Source organism: Cynara cardunculus (assembly GCF_001531365.2).
Source record: "Cynara cardunculus var. scolymus isolate 2C chromosome LG 3, CcrdV1, whole genome shotgun sequence".
Taxonomy (NCBI): Eukaryota; Viridiplantae; Streptophyta; class Magnoliopsida; order Asterales; family Asteraceae; genus Cynara; species Cynara cardunculus.
Window position 1 is genome coordinate 25917775 of NC_037530.1, and position 9932 is coordinate 25927706.

At 40.6% G+C, this 9932-nt stretch overlaps 1 non-coding gene across 1 annotated transcript; it reads right to left on the bottom strand.

Moving 5' to 3' along the window:
* Positions 1-1279: 1279 nt before the first annotated feature.
* LOC112510684 lies at positions 1280-1385 on the bottom strand. Its single transcript, XR_003069045.1, has one exon. It is a non-coding gene; the product is annotated as a small nucleolar RNA R71 (small nucleolar RNA).
* Positions 1386-9932: the final 8547 nt, after the last annotated feature.

The window sequence follows — 9932 nt, forward strand, 5'->3', positions numbered from 1 at the left end:
AAATATCAAGAACACGCCAACTCGAATGATATGGGAATCGACTCGAGAGAGTGATTTTTAACAAAGAGATTTGTTTATCCATATATTTTGAAAACCCAGACACCGCATAGAGATATGGGTGGAAAGCTATAAGATAGTGCAATGGTGAAGGCCGAGAGGAATGCCTTCAAAATAGATGGTGGATCTTAGTTTCGAAACACTGCTTGCTGTAGCATTCCTATAACATTGGTTGCTGGAATTTGTGTTTGGGTCTCACCGTAAGTCTTACACCCTTGCTTCTTTTATATATTCTGTATTCTGTTTGGATTCTCCTTAAAATCAAACAAAAGTCTTCATAATCATCATCTGAAATCATCTCTTTCATTAGACTCCAATTTAACTTTGGCTACAATCTCTGTGGACGATAATCCGGTACTTGTACCACTTTATTACTTGGAAAGACGACGTTGAGCCGTATTGTATACTTGCTTTGTGGCCCAATTTCATTAGTTTAAAGGTGTGAGATATAATCGACCAAGTTTTTGGGGCCGCTGCCGGGGATCGATTCGCTAAAAGTTTTATTTTGAGTAAATTAAAAGATTTGATTTTTCTAGTACCATCAGAATCGTTTTTAAAGTGGTGTATGCCACGGTCAGAACGCGGGAAATTTTTCGAATTTGATCCCAATATTGAGAGAACGTTTCACCATCGTAGGAGGGCTCAAAGAGCAATTTTTTCTCTACTCCCTCCGAAAATGGCGTTACCTCCCCCAATTATTCCGCAAATACCACATTTGGAAAACCAACCGCCGGGTTTTGAACAAATTCCACAATTCCCGAACTTTCAACAAGGACATCCACATAATGGTAATATTTTGGACACATAATCGGAACCTATTGAGCACCAAAGAGCACAAACTCCGAACATTATTAATTTGGCAAATTCCAGAAATGAGAGGATCATGGATTATGCTATTTCGGATTTTTAGCAATTAAATTACGGGATAGTTAGGACACATATGACCGCTCTCCATTTTGAACTCAAACCGATAATGTTTCACATGTTGCAAACAAATGGCCAATTTGCCGGATTACCTTCGGAGGACYCACATTCGCATTTAAAATCTTTTATGGAAATCACTGATGCTTTCTTGATCCCGGGAGTGTCAAATGACGCTCTAAGACTCACTTTATTTCCATTTTCGTTGAGGGATCGGGCAAAACCATGGTTTAACTCATTAATCCCGGGTTCTGTGCCGTCATGGAGTAACATGGCGGAAATTTTTTTGCAAAAATATTTCCCACCAGAAATGAGATCAGTCTTTTTAAACAAATGGATGATGAGGCTGTTCCTGACGCATGGGAAAGGTTCAAGGAGTTGTTAAGGAAATGCCCACACCATGGCATTCCGTACTGTATTTTACTCGAGACATTTTACAATGGGTTAAATCCCATGGCAAAATAAATGCTCGATGCGACTGTGGGCAGAGCCTTTACAGCTATGACCTATAATGAAGGATATGAAATCCTAAAAAAGATTTCGGCAAACAATGGACATTGGGCCGACCCACGTGCTTAGTCACAAAAAAAGACTACGGGGATACATGATGTAGATGCATACTGCTCAGCTTACCTCCATTACCAACATGTTGAAAAATTTAACTTTCGGTCAGGGAGGACAGCAAGCTGCTAATACACCAGTCCAAACAGTCCTATATGTGCAATGTGTGTGCTGTGGCGGGGAACACTCGTATGAACATTGTCCTAACAATTCTGAATCAGTAAACTATGTTCATAACCGAGCTAATCCCTATTCCAACACATATAATGCCAGTTGGAGGCAGGATCCGAACTTTTCTTGGAACAGTCCCAGTTTAAACCCACCAGTCCATAAAAAACAAGGAACTTCTAATTTCCAACCGCAACATCATGGAAATAGTTCTAACTCTCAGACTCACCAACAAAGTTTTTAGAATTCCCAACCACCTTTTCAGAATAAACCTCCTCCATAGTCAGAATCATCTTCTTTGGAAGCAATGATTAAAGGACTCTTTACACATGCACAAGCACAAAACCAAGCTTTGATAAATCAACAAAGTGCGGCCATCAGGAATTTAGAGACTCAAGTCAGTCAACTCGCGCTCAACCAGAACAATCGAGCCCTTAGTACCTTGCCCAGTAATACAGAGGTCCCTAGAGACCTAGGTAAGGAACATGTGAAAGTAGTGACCCTTAGGAGTGGGAAGGAGTTGAAAGAAAAAGTGCCCAAAGATAGTGCACCAATTTTGATAGAAGTTGATGCTACAGCATTGGTTCCTGCCAAAGAAAGACCGGTCCTACCCTTAGAGAAACAGGCATTGGAGACCACCACTTTTGTCCCCCCTAGATCAGACTTTTCATTACTCTTTCCTGAGGATGCCTTAAAGAAGTCAAAAGAAACTGAGGTGTTAGAGACCCCTAAGCTTGATGCTAACATTTCATCTGAACCTCTAAAGGGCACCACAAAAACCCAAGGCATTCAGGACCCATCTTACTCAGCACTTCCAAGTAAGAATGTGATAAAAATGGTCCCTCCTTATGTTCCTTACCCCCAAATGTTAAGGAATCAAAAAGAGGAACTACACGTTAATAAATTCTTGGATGTGTTAAAAGAATTGCACATCAACATCCCGCTTGTTGAGGCAATTGAGCAAATGCCTAGTTATGCCAAGTTTCTGAAGGACATCCTAAGCAAGAAGAAGAAGTTGACTGAGTATGAGACTGTAGCCCTAACCGAAGGATGTAGTGCGCTTTTGACCAATAGCATACCCCCTAAGCTAAAAGATCCAGGGAGTTTTACCATTCCTTGTTCAATAGGAGGAAAGGAGATAGGGAAAGCCCTATGTGACTTAGGAGCTAGTATTAACCTTATGCCCTTGTCTGTTTTCAACACCTTAGGCATAGAAGAAGCTAGACCGACCACAGTCACACTCCAATTGGCCAACAAGTCCATAGCATATCCTAAGGGGAAAATTGAAGATGTTTTGGTACAAGTTGACAAGTTCATATTTCCGGTGGACTTTATCATTCTAGATTTTGAGGCAGATAAGGACATTCCTATTATTTTAGGAAGACCATTTCTAGCCACCGGAAGAACTTTGATTGACGTCCAAAAAGGAGAATTGACTATGAGACTCCAAGACCAGAAAGTCACCTTTAATGTCTTCAACTCTCTAAAGTACCTTGATTACTTGGAAGAGTGTTCAAGAATATCTGAGATAGAGGAGATGTGTTTGGAAGAGGGAATTCAGAAAAGCCTTAAGTTGGAAGGAGAGTATGATGAGGAAATAGAAGAGGAAAATGTTGAGGAAATAGAGGAGATAGGAACTGATGATGTCCTAGTGGATGTTGCAGCATTTGAGCTGCTAGAAAATAATGAGCAAAAAGACTTCACCCCGTCCATAGAATCACCACCTGATTTGGAGTTGAAACAACTCCCATCCCATCTAAAATATGCTTTTCTAGGAGAGGAAGGCAAATTGCCTGTCATTATCTCATCTACCCTAGAATTGCATCAAGAAAAGAAACTTGTGGATATGTTTAAATTGCACAAGAAGGCCTTAGAATGGACCATTGCTGACCTTGAAGGGATTAGTCCCTCTATTTGTCAACCAAGATCATCCTAGAAGATAAAAATTTCACTTCCATATAACCTCGACGAAGGCTAAATCCTGTCATGAAAGAGGTAGTCAAAAAGGAGATTTTAAAATGGTTAGATGCCGGAATTAATTTTTCGATTGCCAGTAGTTCTTGGGTTAGTCCGGTCTAATGTGTTCCAAAAAAGGGAGGGTTCACAGTCATCACAAACGACAAAAATGAACTTATCCCACTAGAGTTGTCGCCGGTTGGAGAATATGCATGAACTATAGGAGACTAAACAAGGCTACCCAAAAAGACCATTTCCCACTACCTTTCATTGACCAAATGTTGGATAGGTTAGCCGGAAAGGAGTATTATTGTTTCTTGGATGGATATTCAGGGTACAATCAAATAGCCATTTCTCCGGAAGACCAAGAGAAAACCACATTTACTATGTCCCTATGGCACCTTTGCTTTCAGAAGAATGCCATTTGGACTTTGTAATGCTCCAGCCACCTTTCAAAGGTGTATGATGTCCATATTTTCAGATATGCTTGAAAAATCCATTGAAATATTTATGGATGATTTTTCTGTGTATGGTTCATCATTTGACAATTGTTTAAATAATTTGAAAAAGAGCTTGGAAAGATGTGAGGAAAATGAGTTGGTCCTCAATTGGGAGAAATGTCATTTCATGGTCAAAGAATGAATTGTTCTTGGACACTTGATTTCAAAAAGAGGGGTTGAGGTAGATAAGGCAAAGCTTGAAGTAATTGAAAAACTACCCGAACCTGCCACGGTTAAGGGAATCAGAAGCTTTTTGGGTCATGCCGGATTTTATAGAAGATTTATCAAATATTTTTCTAAAATTTCAAAACCTCTTTTGTTTACTCTTACAGCATGACCAAAAATTCAATTTTAATGATGAATGCAGAAATGCATTCAAAACTTTGAAAAAAGCTTTGGTTACCGCACCAGTGGTAGTTGCCCAGGATTGGAACAAACCTTTTGAGAACATGTGTGATGCGAGTGATTGGGCGGTAGGTGTTGTATTAGGACAAAGGAAGGACAAGGTGTTCCATTCAATTTACTACGCAAGTAAGATTTTGAATGAGGCACAAATTAATTACACCACAACTGAGAAGGAATTATTGGCCATAGTTTTTTCTTTTGAGAGATTTAGGTCCTACTTGATGGGAACAAATGTAATTGTGCATACCGATCACTCAGCCATCAAGTATCTAATTTCAAAGAAAGATGCAAAACCGAGGTTAATAAGATGGGTGCTTTTATTGCAAGAATTTGACTTAGAGATACTTGATAGAAAGGGGGTAGAGAATCAAGTAGCAGACCATTTGTCTAGGTTGGAAGAACCCAAGAAAGGAGGAATGGACATTAGTGATACTTTTCTGGATGAAAGAATCCTCTTGATTGACCAACCAAAAACACCATGGTTTGCGGATTTAGCTAATTTCTTGGCCTGTGGAATAAAACCCTCTGATTACACAGGCCACATGTTGAAAAAATTCTTTCATGATGCTAAATCTTATTCGTGGGATGACCCGTTTTTGTTTAGACGCAGATCAGATTTTGAGAAGATGCGTGCCTGAATCTGAAGTGGCAGCAATCCTGCAGCATTGCCATCATGTACCATACGGAGGCCATTTTGGAGGCCAAAAAACTTCAATCAAGGTTCTACAGTCCGGTTTTTATTGGCCAACCATTTTTTAAAAATTCCCACAATTTTGCACAAAGGTGCAACGAATGTCAAAGAAGTGGCTCCATTTCCAAAAGGAATGAAATGCCATTAAATGGGATACTCGAAGTTGAATTATTTGATGTTTGGGGAATAGACTTCATGGGTCCTTTCCCTCCATCAAATAACTGCCAATACATACTTGTGGCTGTTGACTACGTATCCAAATGGGTGGAGGCTATGGCATGTGTGTCAAATGACGCAAAAACTGTGGTTAAGTTCCTCTAAAAACAGATTTTCATACGGTTCGGTACCCCAAGGGCACTGATTAGTGACGAGGGTACCCACTTTATAAACAATTTGTTAAAAGGAGTCCTTGAAAAATACAATGTTAACCACAGAATTGCCACGGCTTATCACCCACAAACTAATGGTTTGGCAGAGCTCTCTAATAGGGAAATTAAAAGCATTTTGGAAAAAGTGGTCAAACCCAATAGGAAGGACTGGGTATTTAAATTAGACGATGCTTTATGGGCATACAGAACTGCTTTCAAAACACCAATAGGTATGTCTCCATATAAGTTAGCCTATGGAAAAGCCTGCCACCTGCCTCTAGAACTTGAGCACAAAGCATATTGGGCTATCAAAGAGCTCAATATGTCTTTGGATGAAGCCGGAAAGAAAAGAAAGTTTCAACTATGTGAAATGGAAGAACAAAGACAAATGTCTTATGAAAATGCCAAACTTTATAAAGAAAAGACAAAGAAATGGAATGATAATAGGATCCAACACCGGGAGTTGAAAGAAGGACAAAAGGTCCTCTTGTTTAACTCTAGGTTGAAACTATTCCCGGGAAAGCTCAAGTCTAGGTGGTCCGGACCCTTTCTCATTCATAAAGTTTACTCTTATGGAGCGGTTGACCTGATCAACCTGGAGGAAAACACTGTGTTTAAAGTAAATGGGCAACGAGTTAAGGTATTTCATGATACTGTAGCATTCCCAGAGCATTGCTCTGAGAATTGGGCTATACCTTAGGAATGAAGGTGTTTTTGGACTTTTTCAAGTCCAAGTTTGTTTGTACATATTTTCCCTCTTTATATTTATGTTTTAGAGCAGTTATGTTTTATTAGTTTGTTCTTGTGTAGGTTGTTTTCAAAGAGATTATCATGGGAAGCATTCATAGGTTCACATGTGAGGTTTAGCAGCATCTTTGTAAGGAAGTTAGGAAAGTACAAGTGATGTCATCACTGCATCACAATAGTTTTTGTCAGCATATTTTCTCAGAATTTGTCCCCCATGCACCATAAACCCACTCCATCACATTTAAATTTTAAACCCCTTGATAACTACCTTTGACACTTCCTTAACCGTCAATACATGTGAATAGAAAGAAACTTGATGGAGAGATGACCTTTCATCTTTCCCATAACCACCTTTGACACTTACCATCGTCGGCTTCCTCATCCAGACATCACCCGCCGGCTGTCTCCTCGCACCATCACCTCTCATTTAAACCACTCTCAATAAACCCACTGTCACCACTCCACTATCTTCTCCTCACTGTTCGAAAACCATGGCCCGCATGAAAAGAGCGGCCGTTCGCGACCCACCACAGCCGGTCCGGCGAAGTAACCGCCGGCGAGCCTGTACCTCCTCGTCGTGACAAACAGGGGAGCCCGAGATGATAGACCTTGTCGCTAACAACCCCTCGTTGTCTCCTCCCTCGTCACCATCACCGCCTAGATCTCCGATAATCACTCCATTGATCGCCGATTCATCCCCTCCGCACGCTAGACGAACGACACGGCGACCACCGTTTCCTCCGCCACCCTCGGCCGACTGTCCCCCATCTTCTCCACCTCTCGACAAACGGCACGGCGACCACCGCCTCCTCCTTCACCACCGTCTACGGCAGTCGAAGCCGCCATTCCACCACCATCATCGCCAGCAATTACAAGCCCTAAATTGGGTGTTGAGGTAAGTCATGATTCAAGCCCTAATTTACCTATTGAGGGAATAACTACCTCAGACTCATCTGAGGAGGAAAATATTATGCAACCTCAATATCCCTCAACTGTTGTGAATTCTTCAAGGATGTATTTCTTAACTTGGTATGATCACCCTTGCACACAAATGCCCATACCTACTGTTTTGGCCGATCCCATACCTCACATTGGTGAGGATGAACCTGTTGGCCTTGATCACATTGAACTACATGATAGGGAAGAAGCTTTTGACTCCCCTCACATATAGGCTAATTTAGAAGCAGATGTTATGAGTTTGACGCCTATTCTAACTAGAAAAAGAAAGAGTTTGGGAAAAGTGTTTGCAACTAGATCACAGGTTATGGATAAGCACACCAGAAAGAAACCAAGGCGCACTCCACCTTCTGCCCAGTTGAGGCACACAGCCTTTGTGCCTAGAAAGTCACCCCGAATGGCTACGGCAAGGCTTGATGAAACAGTCGGTCCTTCGCGAGTACGAACCACACACAACATATCAGGTACTAAACCCATTCCTAGGCCACAACAACCGTTTAATGGGTTTAGTACTGAAGTAGCACTGTTGAAGTTTGCAAAGATCAAAAACAAGAAATTTTACCAGATAAAGGGTTCGATAGGAGAAGTATTGAAGAATTCAGTTTTATCCAGGACGTGATCAACAGGCAAGGCTGGCAAGTACTATGCGAGGTAAAACACTCTTTCAACCTGTCTTTGATTCGAGAATTTTACGCAGAAGCTTGCGTGTTTAGCACCACAAAGATCAAGGTCCGGGGTGTTCGGGTGAGTATCGCGGCCAAGGCTATTAACAAGCTTTTAGGCCTTTCACCCCCGGCCGAAACTGATTTTGAGATTCTGTCTCAATCGGCTTCGCAAGCTAGACTTGAGGAAATTGGTAGGGAACTTGGGAAGGCCGGGACAGGTTGGGATGTCCATAGTAACTACATGTTACAGACTTATAGGGCTTCGAATTTAAAGCCCGATGCTCATGTGTGGATGAACTTCATTAGATATTCTCTCAACTCGACTACTCATGACAGTTCTATTTCGATTGAGAGAATCATTTTGTTATATTGTGTGGTAATGGGCAAGACGCTTAATGTGGGGGAAATCATCGAAAAGGCCATACTTTATTGTTCAAAAAGGAGACAAGGGAAACTGTTTTTCCCAGACCTAGTTTATAAGTTGCTTATGCAAGCGGGTGTTCCCCAATACACTGATGACCTAGTGATAAAAGAATGTGAGGAGAAGTGGACCATTGACATGAAGGCTGTTTCGAGACTTAGAGAGAGGAGTGAGAGAGGAAGGGAGTTACCCGGTATGACCAGAACTATGGAGGAGCTTTTGGCACAAAGTGGTAATATGATGGAATACTTGATAGAACAACGAGCTGAGATGGTAGAGAGGTTAGAGAACATGCAAGCTGATCTGACGGATAGGTTGAAGGCAAGTGAAAGGAAGATGAAAAAGAGGTTTGAAAAGCTGAAAGAAGACTTGGAGATCGGGGTTGCGGATAAGATCAAGAGGATGCAGAAAAAGCTGAATCGGTACAAGATGGAGACCGGGAAACTGAAGGCAGAGATTGCATCTGCGGCTGCCCGGAGTACACAGCCTACTCCTTCGGAGTAGGATAGGTTCTACCACCTTACTTTAGCATCATATTTTATCTTTTTGAGTCGAGAATAGTTTTTTATACTTTATAGTCTTATTTTTACGCATGATCATTTCAGTTGAGGGCTGTTAACACATGAGATCATAGCCCGAATAATTTTAGTATTTTTTGTCATTTAATCATGGTACTTTGTTTTTAGCTAGAACTAGCAAAACCCTTTTTGGGGAAAACACTTTGATCACACAATCACCATTAGGAAATGAGATAGGCCATCTTTTCTATACTCATATTAGCCACTTGCACCCTTTAAACATCATTTACCCCACAAAACGCCAATGAGTACATTGTCATATTCAAGTTTGGGGGAAGAGTTTACTTAAGGACACAAAGTCAACACAAAAGAGCAAAGCTCTAAATTGACTCCTTATCACACAAAGGGTGTTGAAAACACAACAAAAGTCTCATAGGGGCTATGTGTTTTAGAAAATGTTATGAAAAGGCACAACAAAAGTCCCATAGGGATTATGTGCAAACTCCAAGCAAAAGAGGCCAAAGTGCCCAAAATTTTGAAAAATTTATATGAGGAGTATATTTGAGAAAAAAGGCTATGAGAGAAAAGATACGCCAATGAGAGAAAACCCTATAAGCCCTATTGATCCTAAAATGGTGATTCTGTTTGAACTTAACGAAGAAAAGGAAATGCTAGCATATGGTTCACATAAAGAACTTGGTTTTGAGTGACTCATCTTAGATTTATGAAAGGCTATGAACATCATGATGCTATAACTCTATTTGGGAAGGCACTTAATGCCTTGATCAAGCATTTTTGTTTATATTGAGTCTTTATATTTGTCTTTTGGTTGCTTGGGGACAAGCAACCTTAAGTTTGGGGGTATGATATGTGTTGAGAATTTAACACATAAAGCACTCATTTTACGTCTTTTTAGTTATAATAATTTCTTTTCATTCCCACTTTGAGTCATTTTTATTTATTTCTTTATACATTTGTTATTATGAAGCTAAATATT